At 39.6% G+C, this 18,648-nt stretch overlaps 1 protein-coding gene across 7 annotated transcripts in view; it reads right to left on the bottom strand.

The window, feature by feature from the left end:
* ZFYVE16 (zinc finger FYVE-type containing 16) overlaps positions 1-12,193 on the bottom strand; it is a 55,473-nt gene extending 43,280 nt beyond the window's left edge. For 2 of the 7 annotated variants that reach the window (XM_029216544.1, XM_029216548.1), the window contains exon 1: positions 11,397-11,628. The gene's annotated coding sequence lies outside the window, so the exon portion shown is untranslated. Of the gene's footprint in view, positions 1-8,465; positions 8,712-11,396; positions 11,633-11,670 lie in introns of those variants that run through there. The other 5 variants (XM_029216545.1, XR_003792658.1, XM_029216546.1 and 2 more) reach the window with 5 other exon arrangements.
* Positions 12,194-18,648: the final 6,455 nt, after the last annotated feature.

Below are 18,648 nucleotides of genomic sequence, written 5' to 3'. Positions count from 1 at the left end.
TGATGAGAAGCTAGATGCCCTACCCCCAAAGACTGGGATCAAGGAAAGGATGTCTTCTCTCACCACTCCTATTGCACATAGTACGGAAACCCTCACTAGTGTAATAAGAAAAGGAAATAAAAGGTACACTGTTTGGAAAGGAAGAAATAAAAATGTCTTTATTTGTGATGACATGATTTTCAATGTAGAAAATCTCCCCAAACTGACCCCCCAATATGCAAAAGTGAGTGTAATAGCAAGGATGCAGGATACAAGGTTAATATACAAAAGTCAAATGCTTCCTATATGAGCAAGGAACAGTTGGAATTTGAAATTTTAAAAAACAGCTTTTACAATATACCTCAAAAATTAAATGCCTAGATATAAGTATAAAATATATACAGGACCTGTATGTGGAAAACTACAAAATGCTGACAAAAAATCAAAGAAGATCTAAATAAATGGAGATATAGTCCATGTTCATGGACAAGGAGACAATACTGTTAAGATGTTAGTTCTTCCAACCTGATCTGTAGATTCAGTGCAATCCCAATCAAAATCCCAGTAAACTATTTTGTAGAACTCACGAAACTGATTCTAAAGTGTATATGGAAAGGCAAAGGACCTATAACAGTCAACACGATACAGGGATACCTTGAAGATATTGTAGATTTGGTTCCAGGCCAGTGAATATCACAATAAAGTGAGTTGCACAAATTTCTTGGTTTCCCAGTGCACATAAAAGTTATATGGCATTTGTCCAAATGATTTAAAGATTTACACTATACTGTAGTTTATTGTGTGCAATACTATTATGTATAAGAAAACCAATGTACACACCTCAATTAAAAAATTCTTCATGCTAAAAATGCTAATTGTCATCTAGGCCCTCAGCAAGTTATAGTAGTAACATCAAAGATCACTGATCCCAGATCACCATAATAATAATGAAAAGTATGAAATACTGCAAGAATTACACCTTACATAAGAATGTATTTTAAATGGATAATAGAGGGGGAGTGGCTAAGACAGAGGAATAGGAAGACCTTGAGCTCACCTCCTCCCATGGGCACACCAAAATTACTACTTAAAGAGAAACTATTGATGAGAACTAGCAGAAATGATCTTCTACAACTTAATATAAAGAAGGAACCCCAACAAGATGGGTAGGAGAGGTGGAAACATGGTACAGTCAAGACACATACCCTTGGGTGGGTGATCCGTAAGCAGCAGGATAATTACAACTGCAGAGGTTCTCCCCAAGGAACAAGGGGCCTGAGTTCCATATCAGGTTCCCCAGCCTGGGGGTCCTACACCAGGAGAATGAGCCTCCTAAAACATTAGGCTTTGGGCTTACATTCAGGATAGCCAGAGGGCTGGGGGAAATAGAGCCTTCACTCTTAAAAGTGTGCACACCAAATCACACATGCTCTGAGATCCAGGGCAGAAGCAGTAATTTGAAAGGAGATTTGGTCAGACCCACTTGCTGATCTTAGAGAGACTCCTGGAGAGGCAGGAGGCAACTGGAACTTACCCTGGGGACATAGATGCTGGCAGCAGTCATTTTGGGGAGCTCATTCTACCATAAGGACACTGGTGACGAGAAGTGCCATTTTGGAATCCTCCCTCTGGCTTATCAGCCATGGGATCTGGACCTAACCAACAGCAGGCCAGCATCAGCTCCAGGACATCCCAGACCTCACAGCCAACCATGTCAGGAACCAGCCCTGCCCACCAACAGGCCAACACCAGCCTCAGGACCAGGCTCCGCCCACTAATGGCCAGCACTAGTCCTGGCCCAAGCACCTCATGACCCAGCCCTGCCCACCAGCAGTCTAGCATCAGGACTGGGACACCAGGCCATGCAGCCAGCCACGTCAGGACCTGGCCCTGCCACCAGCAGCCAGCAGTCTTCACACTACTCAGGGCATGGCAACCAAACCAGACAAGGGGTCAGCCACACCCACCAGGACGCCCACAGCAGTCACCCCAACAAAATAGAAGGGCCCATGCAGTCCACCTAGAGGGCACTCCCTAGAGCAGATAGGCCCGGGGATGAGAGGGGAGTATGCTGCTGGGCATCATAGGACGTCTTCTACATAAGGTCATTTCTCCAAGATCAGGAAGCATACCCAACCTACCAAATACACAGAAATAAAGACAGAGAATTAGGCAAATGAGGCAACAGAGGAATATGTTCCAAATGAAGGAACGAGATAAAACCCCAGAAGAAGAACTAAGTGGAGATAAGTAATCCACTTGATAAAGAGTTCAAGGTAATGATAATAAAAATGCTCAAAGAACTCAGGAAAAGAATGGATGCGCACAGTGAGAAGTTGGAGGTTTCCAACAAAGAATTAGAAAATATAAAGAACCAAACAGAGTTGAAGAATACAATAACTGAAAGAAAAAAAATACTCCAGAAGGAATCAGCAGTAGACTAGATGATACAGAGGAACAGATCAGTGAACTAGAAGACAGAGTAGTAGAAATCATTCAAGCTGAACAGGAAAAGAAAAAACGAATTAAAAAAAAAAAAAGGACAGCTTAAGAGACCTCTAAGACAACATCAAGTGTACTAACTTTGCATTATAGGAGTTCCAAAAGGAGAAGAGAGAGAGAAAGGGGCAGAGAACATATTTGAAGACATAATAGCTGAAAACTTCCTTAACCTGGGAAAGGAAACAGACATTCAGAACCCACAGAATCAAGGAATCACAGAGAGTCCCAAACAAGATCAACCCAAAGAGAACAAAGACATATGGAAATAAAATGGCAAAACTGCCATCTGTAACAACATGGATGGAACTAGAGGGTATTATGCTAAGTGAAATAAGTCAAACAGAGAAAGACAATTACTATATGATTTCACTTATATGTACAATCTGAAAAACAAATGAACAAACACAACAAAAGAGAAAGAGTCATATATATGAAGAACAAATCCCCCTTGCCAGAGGGAAGGGTGATGGGGGGAGGAGAGAACTAGATGAGGGAGACTAAGAGGTACAAACTTCCAGTTACAAAATAAATAAGTCATGGGTATGAAATGTACAGGGTGGGGAATACAGTCAATAATTATTTAATATCTTTGTATGGTGACAGATGGTAACTAGAGTTATTGTGGTGATCATTTTGAAATGTATAGAAATATCAAATCACTATGTTATGTACCAGGAACTAACATAGTATTGTAGATCATTTATACTTCAAAAGCAAACAAACAAACTCAGAAAAAAAAGATCAGATTTGTGGTTACCAGAGGCAGGGGGTGAAGGGAGGGGGAACTGGATGAAGGTAGCAAAAAGGTACAAACATCAGTTATAGGATAAATAAGTACTAGGGATGTAATGTACAGCATGATAAATACAATTAACATTGCTGTATGTTATATATGAAAGTTGTTGACAGTAAACCCTAAGAGTTCTCATAACAAGGAAAAGAATTTTTTTCTATTTCTTTAATTTTGTATCTATATGAGATAAAGGATGTTCACGAAACTTACTCTGGTAATCATTTCATGATGTATGTAAGTCAAATCATTATGCTGTACATCTTAAACTTACATAGTGCTGTATGTCAGTTTTATCTCAATGAAACAGGAAGAAGAAATAAAAATAAAATGGATGAGACTAAATGTAAAATGCAATATTCTAAAAACTTCTTGAAAAAGCATAAGAGAAAATCTATATAACCTTGGGTTGGTGATGAATTTTTTTTTTTTTTTTTTACGGTGTGCGGGCCTCTCACTGCTGTGGCCTCTCCCGTTGTGGAGCACAGGCTCCGGACGCAAAGGCTCAGTGGCCATGGCTCACGGGCCCAGCTGCTCCACGGCATGTGGGATCCTCCCGGACCGTGGCACGAGCCCGTGTCCCCTGCATCGGCAGGCGGACTCTCAACCACTGTGCCACCAGGGAAGCCCCGGTGATGAATTTTTAAATATAACACCAATGGCATGAGACATGAAAGAAAAAAATTGATAAGTTGGACATTATTGAAGTTAAAAAAAAAATCTGCTCTGAAAAAGACACTGTTAAGAAAATGAGAAGACAAGCCACAGAGTGGGAGATAATATTTGCAAAACACATAACTGATAAAGGACTTGTGTCCGAAGTCCTCAAAAAACTCTTAAAATTCAATAATTAGATAACAAACAATCCAATTAAACAATGGGCAAAAGTTCTGAACAGATACCTCTCCAAAAAAGATATAAAGTTTGCCCAACAAGGACCTACTGTATAGCATAGGGAACTCTGCTCAATACTCTATAATAACCTAAATGGGAAAAGAATTTTAAAAAGAATGGATACATGTATATGTATAACTGAATCACTCTGCTGTACACCTGAAACTAACACAAGATTGGTAATCAACTATACTCTAAAATAAAAATTTAAAAAGATATAAAATTTGCAAATAAGCATATGATAAAATGATCAATATCATTTATCTTTAGAGAACTACAGATTTAAATAATGAGATACCACTTCATATCTATTACAATGGCTGAAATCCAAAAAACTGACAATACCAAATGCCCCAAGGATGCCAAACAGCAGGAACTCTCATTTATTGCTGATAGGAATGCAACATGGTACAGCCACTTTGGAAAACACCTTGGCAGTCTCTCACAAAACTAAACATAGTCTTACCATATGAACCAGCAATCATAATACTGGGTATTTGCCCAACTGATTAAAGATTTATGTCCACATAAGAACTGAGATGTGAATGTTTATAGCAGCTTTATTCATAACTGCCAAAATGTGGAAGCATCCAAGATGTCCTTCAGTAAGTGAATGGCTAAATAAACTCTGGTACATCCATGCAATGGAACATTATTCAGTGATATAAAGAAATGTACCATCAAGCCACAAAAAGATGGATGAATCTTAAATGGGTATTGCTAAGTGAAAGAAGGCAGTCTAAAAAATCTCTATACTATACAATTCTAATTTTATGACATTCTGGAATGGGTAAAACTAGAGTGACAGTACACACATCAGTGATTGCCAGTGCTCTGGAGTAGGGGAGGACAGAACAGGTAAAGCAAAGTGGATCTTTTAGGGTGGTGAAACTATTCAGTATAATACTATAATGGTGAATACAAGACATTAAGCATTTGTCAGTACCCATACAACTTTATAACACAAAGAATAACCTCAATGTATGCAAATTTTTAAAAATGTTTAGAAGGTTGGGGGACTCAGATGGAATGCAGAATGTGAAAAAAAAAGTCTAAATGCATTACGAATGTATAAAACAACCATGCTGAAGGGGGTGGAGAAATAAAGTTCTACCTTTGGAAATAAGTGGAGTCTAAAGGCAACACAAGCATTGTACTCTAGTTGATAAAGTTGTTTCTCCTGGGGGTATGGGTTAATTCTGAAACCATCATACACATATGCTGGAAATGAAATTAAATAAATGGATGGCTGATGGTGGGAGTGAGGTTTCCACTTTTGGAGGGGAAGGTTATATATAAGCAAGGGGAGGAAGCTAGAATGATCCATGTGGTAATGAATTTGAGTTGGAGACATCAGTATAAATTCATGTTTAGCTTAATATGGACACAGATGGTTACACATTTGTAATAAATTTTTGTTTGAAATATTTATAGATATTAGCATAAACCATATCTCTTGCTCCATCAGCTGAAAGGGCCTAAAAGCAAGACGTCTTAGTGGCAACAAGCACACTAGTGCCCAGATCTTGGTTTCTCCAACAAAAGGAACCAAGGCTCCTTGGAGAAATCGCTGATTGTTAAGGCTGGGACAGGAAATATACAAGATGAGCATGGAGTATCTTATAATGCTGGAAAGTAAGGAAATGCATGTGCACATACATGCACACACATAATGAAGGAGGTATGTCAAAATTTGCCTCCCATTCAGTCTTTCTCAGGAAACTACTAGAAGATGTACTTTGCCAACATGAAGGCGACACCAAGAAAGAAAAAAGACCTGACATCCTGGAAACAGGTTATCCCACACAGGGGAGAGAAAAATGAAATTCACAGATGAGCATAAAAGGACACTGCAGGAAGATAGCTGTACAACAGGCCTAGAGAGCAACCCATCAAGATGGAGGCAGGGTGACAGACAATTACAGGAAAGATGTTGCAAAATAAACAAACAGATGATCTGATGTGTGTGAATCTACCAACAGGAGATTTACACATCTTGCCTGAAAGGTTGTTAATAGATTAAGTAAAAGATATGAAAAGATATATTAAAAAACCAAGATGATTATTAACTCTAGGAAGAACACAGAATTATATAAGAAAGGAAGTATCATCACAATATACTACCTGGCTCAGCTGTACACAATATTTACATAAATGATGCAAACACTAAATAATAATTTAACTAAAAATTAACATACAACTAATTTGCAAATATAAAGGAGGGGAGAAGTGCAGTATTTAAATGTGGAGGCTGGTGTAACAAACATAAATTCCCGGGCTTCCCTGGTGGTGCAGTGGTTGAGAGTCCGCCTGCCAATACAGGGGACACGGGCTCGTGCCCTGGTCCGGGAAGATCCTACATGCCGCAGAGCGGCTGGGCCCGTGAGCCATGGCCGCTGAGCCTGCACGTCCACAGCCTGTGCTCCGCAACGGGAAAGGCCGCAACGGTGAGAGGCCCGTGTAGCGCAAAACAAAAACAAAACCAAAAACATAAATTTCCATCTTCTATAATAGGAAGTTGGTAAATCACGTCTAAAACTATGGTAGGATGGGGGTAGGGAGGAGAAACAGCTGTATATGAGAGCAGGTTATTTAAAAACCTAGAGGTGAAAGAGTTGAATAGTCACTGACTGTGGGGCAGCCTTTCTCAGTAAGAGTTCTGTGAGAGATTAAGCCTTAATGCCCCTAAGGCATCCACTTTACGTAATGAATTAACATCTCTCCTGTGCATCTGAAGTGTTACTGCAGTTGACCCTTGAACAATGGGGTTTGGGTGCTGACACTTCACGAAGTCCGATATAACTTACAGTCAGCCCTCTGTATCCACAGTTCCTCAGTATGTGAGATTCCTGTCTGTATCCATGGATTCAACCAAGCAGGATGGTGTAGTACTGTAGTATTTATTTACTACTGGAAAAAATCTGCGTATAAGTGGACCTGCAGTTCAAACTCGTGTTGTACAAGGGTCTGCTGTAGTTATAAATCACCCTTGGGGGAACTGAGAAAACAGTTACTCAAGTTATTTTCTGTGTTTGTGATTCCAAAGAGGAACAATTAGAAAAGCTGCTTCTGTAGAGTGGGATTCAGGGAGAGAAGGATGAGGGCAGAGGGCTATTGTTTTTCACTGTAAGTCTTGTAGGATTATTTGACTCTTTAAATTACGTACAGGTATCCCTTTGATAAACATAAATATTACCTTAAGATAAATATAATAGCAAAAAGTAATAAAGGAACTATGAATACAAAATGTATTTTTAAAAAATAAAGCACAGAACTCAAAGGTGTAGAAACAGTTCTCATTAGAAAAAGCCCAATAATTTTTCTTAAAAATTATAGAATTTATTACATAATATCTACTTAAAAAGTATTTCTATCTAAATAGCAATGTACTACTAAGTATTATGTTCTTTGAGTCACCTAAAAGATACAAAACAAGGTAGGATAATTAAATAATAATATAATCTAACAATTTGTAAAAGGTATGACATTGAAATCTTTTGACATGAAATCTTATTAAACTGCACATACTTCCCATTTCAATCAAGATTTACTTATTGTGCCAGTAATCTACCCTTGTACAGAAGACACAAAAGAAATACAAGATATATTCCCTATTCTAAGGAAGTTTATTTATGTGTGCATATGATAACTTGTTTTAGGTAGTATCTTTACTCACTTGGCCATTTATGTATTCATAATTTTATAAACAAATATTTACAATATTTACTCTGCAAAAATGATTTTTAAAAATCTCTTCATGAGTAAAACCAAATTGGCAACAACATGGAAGATTTGTCAGAAAACAACAAAACCAATAGTAAGGAGACTCCTAAAATGGTTAAGGTGAGAGATGATGAGGGCCTGAACTGAGACAGGGCAGATGGAAAGGAAACAGATATAAAAGCGGCTAAAGGTTCTTCCCTGGTGGCGCAGTGGTTGAGAGTCCGCCTGCCGATGCAGGGGACACGGGCTCGTGCCCCGGTCCGGGAAGATCCCACATGCCGCGGAGCGGCTGGGCCCGTGAGCCATGGCCGCTGAGCCTGCGCGTTCGGAGCCTGTGCTCCGCAACGGGAGAGGCCACAACAGTGAGAGGCCCGCGTACCGCAAAAAAAAAAAAAAAAAGGGCTAAAGAATGGGAACTTTTGGGGAGTGAAAGCAAGGGAGAAAGCTAGGATTACTGCCAGGTTGCCATCGCAAGTGACTGGGTAGACGGAGGTAGCACTGACCATAACAGGCAATACAAAGAGGAGCAGGACTGAGGGAAAACACGAGTTCACGTTTGGACTGGTGTTTGAAGTACCTTGAGAACATTCTGGGGGAGATGTCCGATAGGCTGTTGAATATAAGGATCTGGATGCAGGAGAGAAGTCTGAGATAGATAAAGATTTGGGAATTGGCAGCACATAGCTGTTAATAGATGAAATCACCTAGGAAGAGAATATAGAAGAGGATAGGAGCCTGACATCAGATAACTAAAGGTCACAATTGGTGTTCTTAAAGCCACTCTGAAAAAACTTTGCCCATAGTTCTATGTACTTCCATGAAAAAATATCCAATATATAATGCTAAAAGACAAAAAAATCAAATTGTAAAACTTCATGCGTAGTACAAATCCATTTTTACAAATAAGATGTAAAAAAAAATTATAGTATTAGCAAAGTCACAAGAAAAAAAAATACAGAGGAGAAAACACCAAACTTTTCACAACGGTGTCTGAGATTATGTAAGCATAACATCTATATTACACGTTCTTATAGTATTTTTTTAACAAAAATATACTATTCTATAAACAGGAAAAAAGATAATTTTGTTCCTTTCCTTCAAAAAAAAATGATAGCATGTATCCTTATAATGTAAAAAGATAATACAAATCTGTTAGAAAAACACTTGGACACTGGACCATAAATGGGCAAACAATATGAACAGATAACTAGTCAGATTATGAAAAAACATTCAATGTACAACCTGCATTACCGAAGTAACACAAATCAGAATACATACCATTCACTGCCTACTAGATCAGAATATGATCTTTTTAATAATAAAAGTACTCAATGTTGGTAAGTGTTTGATAAAAAGAGCATCTCAGACACGGCTGATAGGAAATAAACTGGTATACTCACTCAGGGGAACAATGTGATAATATGCATCAATCGATTCAAAAAGATTCCTAACATTTGATCTAACGATTCTCATTTCATAAGTTCAAGAAAATAATCCAAAACAACTGAAAATATGCAAAGATATTTTGCAAAATCATTAATTGAAACAATCTAAACACCGGTATTAGGACACAGAAAATTATGTAGGCATCATAAGTGATGTTTATGTCTATCAAAACCTTTTTTTTAAAGTATATACTCTATGGCCTAGCAATTCCACTTCTAGAGAAACACTAGTACTTAGGCTCAAGAACACATTATAAAGAACTTTCAATGTTGCAATGTTTGTAATAGTGAAAATTGCAAAGAACCTAACAGCTCATCAATACAAGAATGATTAAATCAGCTTTTTAAAACTGTGGTCTGAGGAACCCTAAAGACCCCAAGAGCTTTCGGCAGGTGAGGGCCTTCCTGTTCCAAATACCGATCTGTGCAAGGATGGATTTTCTTAATATGCTTCAGTTTAAACAAGGTAGCGCACCAGACTGAAGGGCAAAGCAAATATGAGAATCTAGCCGTCTCCTATAAAGCCAGACATTAAAGTGACCTACTAAAAATGTAAAACAATGCCATCTTTCTCACTAAATTTTTTTAAAAAATATAGTTACTTTAAACAATATAATTTAATTCAATATATAATGGGTTACTGTTATTTTTAAATGAATAAGTAAAATTTTTTTAATTTTCTGAGTTTTAATTTCTAAAATGGTATATATATACTGCATTAGAAAACAAAAACTCTTCTAGTCCTCGATAATTTTTAAGTGTATAAAGGGCTCCTGAGACCCACTGGATTAAATAAACTGTGATACCATCATATTATGTAATATTATAACTGGGGATGATAATTAAAAGGGAATTTATATTTATCTGTAATGTAACTGTTTCAAAAGACACTTTGCTCATGTATCAGTTGTGTAATCAAAAATCATAAAGTCATGTCTGTGAAGCTTTTTAAAAACATGCGGAAATGCTTAAAATATAATTTTAAGCAAGAAAAGCAGGCAAACCAACTGTATATAAAATCTCATTATTTCAATTAAGAAATGCCACGGGAGAAAAAGACTCAGGTGAAAACTCAAAATTAACTATTGTTGATTACCTTTAAATGTGGAATTAAAGTTGATTATTTTTCCTTATTCTTTATTATATTTAATTTTTTTTACACTAAACATGCGGTTTAATATCCAGAGGAGAAAAAAGGGAAGAAATTAGGTGAAAAATTATATATAGTTCTACTAGATCAAACCACTGAACTTGTGCCAATTCAAAAGACAAGCTCAAAATAATAAATTAAGGAACCTAATTCGATCAACAAACTGCCTATTTTATTAAAGGAAAAATATTAAGTTATCAAATGTATGGACTGGTTTCCACACGAGTCAAACTAACAAGAACTCCCTTAGTCTGGAATATATATCATGCAGTCACGGTAGTACAAATAAGTTTATAGTTTAAAAGTTAGATCATGTTTTATCATTTTTCAAAGGTACTAAAGAAAAGGTAGACCAAGGGACACTAGCGCGTCCTTCTGGTCTAAAACGACGAGAAAATGCATCGGTGCGAGAATGGGCTTTGCTAGAGCACGGGCGGCGGTGACAGATTCCTCTGCGGGGGCAGAGGCATTTCAGCGCAGAGGCTACCACTCACTCCTCGGGAGCGACAGCCCCTCCTGCAGGTTCAGCCCCTTCCCTGGAGGGACAGGCGGCCCTGGGGGCTCTTCTCCCTTCATCCGCTGCAGCCTGGGGGCTGTTCCCCCAGCAGCGCCCAGCACTCCGGGAGGCCCGGGTGGGTGGCACCCGGCAAACAGCGGCCGTGATTGCCATCCTGGCCTGGTCCGGCCCAACAGGCTCTACCGAGGAGCCGCGAGGTTTGAGAGTCCTTATTTCCGAGCCAGCTCAGGGGTGCTCGGAAAAGGAATGGGTCCGGGGCTCAAGGCTCGGCCCCTGGAGGAACAGGAGGGCCAGACCCAGCGCCTAGGGCAGCGCGACCAGCGGTCACCCCGCCCCCCTCCCCGAGGGCAGCAGGGGTGAGGAGAGGCCAAGACGCCTGTTCCAGGGGGCTCTTACCTCCCCACACCCCTGCGGAGCTCTGTGAGGCTTGACGAGACGCCGCGTTAAGGAGTGAAGAGCGACCCCGGCCGGGAATCCAGGGTGTGCGCGATGTCGGCTCAAGGTTTCTTGCCCCCCTACCCCCGCGACCTAGGGAGAGCAGACAGCGCAGGCGCAGAGAAGGCTTTCTGTGCCTCACACGCCCCCTCCTCCTGCGTCCGCGGCCTCCCCGCTCACGAGGCGCCTGCGCGCTGCCATGCCGGTTCTAAGCGCAGGGCGCCGCGCTTCTTACCGGAAAGGCCTGAGGAGGTTCTGGGGTGACTGGGGTGACTGGGACACCTGAAGATCGGCCGTAGGTCGGGACTCGGTTTCCCACTAGAAGCCTTGGAGCCGGGATCAAAGACGACTGCGTCCGTGTCCGGCTTCCTCTGCCCTTCGCTGACCTAGACGCAGCTTCCCCCGCCCCCAGCCTCCTGCGGCCTGCGGCCTGTACTGGACACACCCGCCTGCTGGGCAGCCAACGCGGCCTGCTCCCCCCAGCGCTGCTGTCTTCCCGGAAAAAACCTCACTTTTTTTGCTTCGGGCTGGTTTTGCAACCACCCGCAGCCCCCTTCCCCCTCACACCCTGGCAGCAACCAAAATGCTCCTACCCCCCTGCCAAGCCTTAAGCCCTCCAGCCGACTGGCCATTCCCAAGGGCTCTGCCTTTGCCTCTCCTTGCTTTAGTTCTGCTTTTCTGACAGTGGCCGCGAGAACAGCTGCCTCCCCGGTCTGAAAACAAAAGCTAACTCATCCGGAGAAGTAAATGTCAATCATGTGATGTATATTTGTGCTTGTTTGAGCTTTACTGTGTTCACCACAAGTTTCCTATAAATTTAAATAAGGGAAGAAGAGACATCTGTGTGAGGTCAGGGTATTACAGACTGGGGAAAAGAATCCGTCGGTTGCCAAAAGGTTTTACCGGTTCAGAATTCATACTGGTCTTTCAAAAATTTCAAGAGTTTTAGTATCTCAGGAATATGTAAGTCTGATGTAATTTGCGGTGAAAGATTTGAGAATCAGCGTTGAAATCCCAAATATGCAAATTGGACAAGCATGGTTACTGATCTTTCAAACATACTTCGTCTTGATTTTCCCAAATTCTGAAATGAAATGGTGTGGCTTTAGTTCAATGATGAAACTTGTATTGATTGCTTAAAATAATTTATTGAGCATCTGCTATGTGACAGACACTGTGTTAAATGCTTTGCTTAGGTCATCTCATTTAATCCTAAGAATAATCCTACGAAGAACAGCATGCATTTTCTCTACTATGTGTCCGGTGTTGCTCACAGATAAGTAAAATGGGGTCATTACCCTTATAGAAACACAGTCTTACAGCAAAGATGCATGTATACAAGTACATATTTGAGATAGAAGTACTTATATTGCACAGTGTGAGGACAAAGACTAGAAATAGGAAACACTAAGACCTTAAACAGGTAAATGGGAAAAATATATACATGAACAGTCAATTCACAAAATAAGGAATTTAAATGCCTACTGCATATTTTACTAATGTTCAAACTCATTAATAATGAAAAGAAGACAAAAGAGGTATTATTTCCCATGGGTCTAATTAGTTTGTTTACATTGTGAATAGACTCCATTGGTAAGGGTAGAATGAAATGAGCTCTCATACCCTGTTGGGTATGAATTAAGTTGGGGATATGAATTAAGACAAAGATTTTGGAAAGTTACTTGTCAAATCATATCAAGAAATGTTCACATGACCTAATTCAGTACCTTCTGTTTTGGAAATTATAAGGAGATATTTCAGAATACAAAGATTTAGATGAGTAACAATAAGGAAAATAAACAAGGTACCAAAACCCAATTACCTTTCACATATAAATTGTACTTTGTATCACATTTATTTTTTATGGGTGTTTCCTCTATACAGTGCATTATGCTAGGAGTTGTAAGGACTGTAACGATGGATAATTTATGATATTTGCCGGGAGGAAGTTCACAATCCACTGTGTCATTTATTTATTAACGTAAATAGCTGAGAGATTGCTGCAGTATAGTAAAATTACAAGAGCTTTGTATAGATTCTTGGTCCAATTTTCTGTGATTTCCTTTGTTGGTTGAAATAAAGAAGAAAGCTACACATCAAATGCAATGTCAGATAAAATATTAAGGAAAAAGAGTCCTTGGCAAAAGTTGAGTAATATTACTGAAATACTCAATGTATCATCTTCTACCTAAAGATTTTATTTATAACTAAATGTTTTCTGGACTTGGGGAAAGTCATCATCCTAGTTATAACATACTTGGTCAGTTTACTTCTTAGACTAACTAGTCATCACTTGGATCATCAGCAGTTTTTATTATTTTGAAAGGTAACCAGGATCCTGATGATTTTAAGAGGCTTAAATTCCATTGTAATATGAACTTCCAAAGCTGTTCCCTTTTCATAAGTAAACTGGGTGGAGAAAATACCAGAAGCAAATGAAAATAACTATTACAATTATTCATTTGTTTCATGGCTGGTCTGAGACTAACAAGCAGTTTTAGAACTAAGGATTCATTGCTCCAAAATACAGAATGTGACATGCAACTGTTAATTACCCATCTGCATTTAAGTGATATATAACCACGCTAAAACACCCATGTTACAAGGAAAAGAGCTGAAACAGCTTTTTTGAAAATTGTCTGCTGGTCTAGGGCCAATTGGATCAGCTGTTTGGAACAAAGTCACCAATGAAGAAATGGTTATAGTTTTGGTGACCGTGCGAACTAGTTTTTAAAAATGCATAGAAAAAGTTTGGAAGGAATTCCACTAAAATATTAACTCTATTTTTGGAAGATGAAATTATGAGTGATTTCTCCCTCTTCTTTCGAGTGTTCCATATTTTCCAGGTTTTTTTGTAATGAGAACATATTACTTTAATAATCCAAGAGGAAAAATGGAATGATTCCTTTTTAAAAGTATTGCTGAATTCATAATTGAGCCAACCAATTACCTTATATTCATTATGCAATCTCTGCATACAATATATTGCATGACTGTGAGTCATCAGAGAGAAATATACCCGAAAGGATTGATGAGCACTTGTGTCTGGATACTGTCTTAGAGGTGGTGCAAGGTACAGTGATTCCCAGGGCAGATGTTTTGTTTTGTTTTTAACACATTTATTTATGTATTTTTGGCTGCGTTGGATCTTCATTGCTGCTCGGGCTTTCTCTAGTTGTGGCGAACGGGGGCTACTCTTCGTTGCGGTGTGCGGGCTTCTCATTGCGGTGGCTTCTCTTGGAGCGGAACACGGGCTGTAGGTGCACGGGCTTCAGTAGTTGTGGCGCACTGGCTCAGTAGTTGTAGCGCACGGGCTTAGTTGCTCCGCAGCATGTGGGATCTTCCCGGACCAGGGCTCGAACTCTTGTCCCCTGCGTTGGCAGGTGGATTCTTAACCACTACGCCACCAGGGAAGTCCCCGGGGCTCAGGTTTGATACAGGTTCAACATCATGACATGGGTTCTCTTGTTGAGGGGGGTCAGATTTCTTTGCCAAATATTTCTAGTTCTCTCTTCTGGGCACGTGATGGCGGGGTATCTTCTGGCCCCCTTGTGGTTGAATAGGGCCACGTGACTGATTGAGGCAAATGAACTGTGAGAAGTGACACGTGTCTTTCTAGACTGGATATTTTACTTACCAATGTGAGGCTCTCCAGAGCCTCCTTTCCCTCTGGCACAGCAATAGACCAGACTTGATACTGTGGCCACTCCATTCGTGTGAGTACTTGAGGGATTCCAGAGCACTTCTAGAACAAGAAATAAACCTTGTTGTTATATGCCACTGAGATTTGGGGTAATTTGTTACTGCAACATAGCTTACTTAGCCTGTCACGGCAGATAAACTTTGTTTTATGTCTCTGAGATTTGGGCGTGGCTATTCTGAACCATATACCAGGGTGGTGTCTCAATGACAGCTATTTACGGCAGCATCGTTTCCCAATGTTTTGCCTTCACAAATAAATTATTCTATACTTACAATTATTATGATTTACCAAGTAAATACATTTTGTTGTAAACACATGCTTAACCTCTACTACTACTAAGAATGATAGTGAATATTTTTTACTTTTTTTTAAATGAAAAACATCAATCACATAAAAGTACAGAGACTAGTGCAATAGAACTCTCAGATTCAAAATCAACTCATGGTCACAGATCTTATTTTACCTATAAACTCACACACTCTATCCCTCACCCCACAACTGAATTATTTTCAGGAGAATCTCATTTATCTTTTCTTTTTGCGGTACGTGGGCCTCTCACTGTGGTGGCCTCTCCTGTTGCGGAGCACAGGCTCTGGACGCGCAGGTTCAGCGGCCATGGCTCACGGGCCCAGCCGCTCCGTGGCATGTGGGATCCTCCCGGACTGGGGCACGAACCCGTGTCACCTGCATCGGCAGGCGGACTCTCAACCACTGTGCCACCAGGGAAGCCCTCTTTTTTTTTTTTTTTAACATCTTTATTGGAGTATAATTGCTTTACAATGGTGTGTTAGTTTCTGCTGTATAACAAAGTGAATCAGCTATACATATACATACATCCCCATACCTCCTCCCTCTTGTGTCTCCCTCCCATCTTCCCTATCCCACCCTTCTAGGTGGTCGCAAAGCACCGAGCTGATCTCATGTGCTATGCGTCTGCTTCCCACTAGCTATCTATTTTACATTTGGTAGTGTATATAAGTCCAGGCCACTCTCTCACTTCGTCCCAGCTTACACTTCCCCCTCCCTGTGTCCTCAAGTCCATTCTCTACATCTGTGTCTTTATTCCTGTCCTGCCCGTAGGTTCTTCAGCACCTTTTTTTTTTTTTTTAGATTCCATATATATGTGTTAGCATACGGTATTTGTTTTTCTCTTTCTGACTTACTTCACTCTGTATGACAGTCTCTAGTTCCATCCACCTCACTACAAATAACTCAATTTCCTTTCTTTTTATGGCTGAGTAATATTCCATTGTATATATGTGCCACATCTTCTTTATCCATTCATCTGTCGATGGACACTTAGGTTGCTTCCATGTCCTGGCTATTGTAAATAGAGCTGCAATGAACATTGTGGTACATGACTCCTTTTCAATTATGGTTTTCTCAGGGTATATGCCCAGTAATGGGATTGCTAGGTCGTATGGTAGTTCTATTTTTAATTTTTTAAGGAACCTCCATACTGTTCTCCATAGTGGCTGTATCAATTTACATTCCCACCAACAGTGCAAGTGGGTTGCCTTTTTTCCACACCCTCTCCAGCATTTATTGTTTCTAGAATTTTTGATGATGGCCATTCTGACCGGTGTGAGGTGATAACATCATTGTAGTTTTGATTTGCATATCTCTAATGATTCGTGATGTTGAGCATTCTTTCATGTGTTTGTTGACAATCTGTATATCTTCTTTGGAGAAATGTCTATTTAGGTCTTCTGCCCATTTTTGGATTGGGTCATTTGTTTTTTTGATATTGAGCTGCATGAGCTGCTTGTAAATTTTGGAGATTAATCCTTTGTCAGTTGCTTCAATTGCAAATATTTTCTCCCATTCTGAGGGTTGTCTTTTCATCTCATTTAGGTTTCCTTTGCTGTGCAAAATCTTTTAAGTTTCATTAGATCCCATTTGTTTATTTTTGGTTTTATTTCCCTTTTCTAGGAGGTGGGTCAAAAAGGATCTTGCTGTGATTTATGTCATAGAGTGTTCTGCCTGTGTTTTCCTCTAAGAGTTTTATAGTGTCTGGCCTTACATTTAGGTCTTTAATCCATTTAGGAAGTGCTCTAATTTCATTCTTTTACATGTGGCTATCCAGCTTTCCCAGCACCACTTATTGAAGAGGCTGTCTTTTCTCCATTGTATATTCTTGCCTCCTTTATCAAAAATAAGGTGACCATATGTGCGTGGGTTTATCTCTGGGCTTTTTATCCTGTTCCATTGATCTATATTTCTGTCTTTGTGCCAGTACCATACTGTCTTCATTACTGTAGCTTTGTAGTATAGTCTGAAGTCCCAGAGCCTGATTCCTCCAGCTCCGTTTTTCTTTCTCAAGATTGCTTTGGCTATTTGGGGTCTTTTGTGTTGCCATACAAATTGTGAAATTTTTTGTTCTAGTTCTGTGAAAAATGCCATGGGTAGTTTGATAGGGATTGCACTGAATCTGTAGATTGCTTTGCGTAGTAGAGTCATTTTCACAATGTTGATTCTTCCAATGCAAGAACATGGTATATCTCTCCATCTGTTTGTACTGTCTTTAATTTCTTTCATCAGTGTCTTATAGTTTTCTGAATACAAGTCTTTTGTCTCCTTAGGTGGGTTTATTCTTAGGTGTTTTATTCTTTTTGTTGCAATGGTAAATGCGAGTGCTTCCTTAATTTCTTTCAGATTTTTCGTCATTAGTGTATAGGAATGCCAGAGATTGCTGTGCATTAATTTTGTATCCTGCTATTTTACCAAATTCATTGATTAGCTCTAGTAGTTTTCTGGTAGCATCTTTAGGATTCTCCACATATAGTATCATGTCATCTGCAAATAAAGTAAAACTGAAGTGACAGTTTTACTTCTTCTTTTCTGATTTGGATTCCTTTTATTTCTTTTTCTTCTGTGATTGCCATGGCTAAAAATTCCAAAACTGTATTGAATAATAGCGGTGAGAGTGGGCAGCCTTGTCTTGTTCCTGAGCTTAGAGGAAATGGTTTCAGGTTTTCACCACTGAGAACGATGTTGGCTGTGGGTTTGTCATGTATGGCCTTTATTATGAGGTAAGTTGAGGTAGCTTCCCTCTATGCTGACTTTCTGGAGAGTTTTTATCATAAATGGGTGTTGAACTTTGTCGAAAGCTTTTTCTGCATCTCTTCAGATGATCATGTGGGTTTTCTCCTTCAATTTGTTAATCAGGTTTATCACATCGATTGATTTGTGTATACTGAAGCATCTTTGCATTCCTGGGATAAACCCCACTTGATCATGGTGTGTGATCCTTTTAATGTGCTGTTGGATTCTGTTTGCTAGTATTTTGTTGAGGATTTTTGCATATATGTTCATCAGTGATATTGGCCTGTAGTTTTCTTTTTTTGTGACATCTTTGTCTGGTTTTGGTATCAGGGTGATGGTGGCCTCATAGAATGTGTTTGGGAGTGTTCCTCCCTCTGCTATATTTATCATATCTTTACATCTCTAAATTTTTTCAACACGTATATTTAAAAGATAAGCACTTTACAAAGTAGAAATAATAATGCA

The sequence above is a fragment of the Monodon monoceros genome, unplaced genomic scaffold, assembly GCF_005190385.1.
Source record: "Monodon monoceros isolate NGI ecotype Baffin Bay Population unplaced genomic scaffold, NGI_Narwhal_1 Super_Scaffold_12, whole genome shotgun sequence".
Lineage (NCBI taxonomy): Eukaryota > Metazoa > Chordata > Mammalia > Artiodactyla > Monodontidae > Monodon > Monodon monoceros.
Note: the sequence above shows the minus strand (reverse complement) of the source record. Positions and strands in the feature narration are given on the sequence as shown.